Below are 1,414 nucleotides of genomic sequence, written 5' to 3'. Positions count from 1 at the left end.
CTTACTAAATCTTCTTACTCATTAAATTATTAGTTAAGGCAATGTCAATAATATGCATACGACGGGATACAAATGAGAAAGGACTCTCTATCTTTGTGAGTGTGTTTGTGTTTGTATAGTTTTATTAAACGGGTGAAATCCTTTCGTCTCCACCGCTTAAAGTTTTAGGTATTTGGCTGGTTTCTCGTTTGCCAGCGGCATAAACTGATGTTGTGGTAATGTCACTTTATCTAAGAGCGTGCCTTGAAATGAAGGAATTTGTAGAAAGCTCTTTTAAACCAAGGAAGCTTCCATGCGTAAACAAGGGTTGATACCAGAGTTGCACAAATCCCGCAACCAATGAATTAGCACACAACACAGCCTGAGAAAAAATTTAACAAGTAAATCATAACACAGGCTGGTGTGAACGAAGCAAAAAATGCAAGAAGCACAATCATCAATGTTTTGACTGCTCTTCTGTCCTTCTTTGCATTGATAAGATTTTTTTTGGTTCTCCTGTAAATTAGACTTTGTGCTCTCCATTTATCCCCTCTTTCGCCAATATCTCGATCTTTGTCGCAGTCGTTTAAGTATTCCTACATGAACAAAGATGATAACCCCAAACGTGCTGAGAACAGCAGTATTTGCAAATATAAAGGAGTAGAATATAAATCCGAGTTGGAACTATGCAAAAGAAAACCCTAGTGCCGCCAGCTAAATTAAGAGGGATGTTAAAATAGCGCGCTTGGAGGTAACCATTGTTTTGTACTTCACTGGCGATGATACGACCACATATCTGTCCATATCTGCACAAAATAAAGTATAAAATGTGCAAGATTTTGATATCTACGATGTTTAGTTGAAGCCCTTTGCTGGTGTGAAAGGCAACTGACACGGGATCCATAATCGTTCCCACAACCAGATCAGTGGCCACACACAAAAATTTCCGGTATGTGTGTCTGGCTATGATTTGTCAGCTTGCTGACTTTGTGACTCAAATACGAATTACCATGTTGCTGCATAACGTGAGGGAGGTCACCAACAGAAGATAACTTAAACACAGCTTCCATCACGAGACAGGTGAAAAAGAAGTCAGTTGAAAAATAAGGAGAAATAAGGTCTCGCCAGCTGCTTGTTTTGGACAGTCGTGCACATCGGCTAGTCAAATATTACTAGAATTTATCTATATCCGTCAACTCTGCAAGAAAAACAATTTTCATTTTGTCTCGGTAGAAATAATCTATTAGTACCGCTTTCAAGTTAATTAAGTTTTGTAGAATTTTGTTGGGGAAAAAAATTAAATGAATGCATTTCTGACGGGTTGCATATTCAATTCGATTCATAAGCTTTCGGTAACCTAAACCATACGCATCGCCTAAAGGATAATCAGTGACTGAGGCTGTATATGTACTATTAACACTGTAAACATTAGCAG

At 38.2% G+C, this 1,414-nt stretch overlaps 1 pseudogene; it reads right to left on the bottom strand.

The window, feature by feature from the left end:
• Window positions 1-230: 230 nt before the first annotated feature.
• Window positions 231-1,049, bottom strand: LOC136280105 (putative trace amine-associated receptor 3; annotated as a pseudogene).
• Window positions 1,050-1,414: the final 365 nt, after the last annotated feature.

This window comes from Pocillopora verrucosa, chromosome 4 (genome assembly GCF_036669915.1).
Source record: "Pocillopora verrucosa isolate sample1 chromosome 4, ASM3666991v2, whole genome shotgun sequence".
Lineage (NCBI taxonomy): Eukaryota > Metazoa > Cnidaria > Anthozoa > Scleractinia > Pocilloporidae > Pocillopora > Pocillopora verrucosa.
Note: the sequence above shows the minus strand (reverse complement) of the source record. Positions and strands in the feature narration are given on the sequence as shown.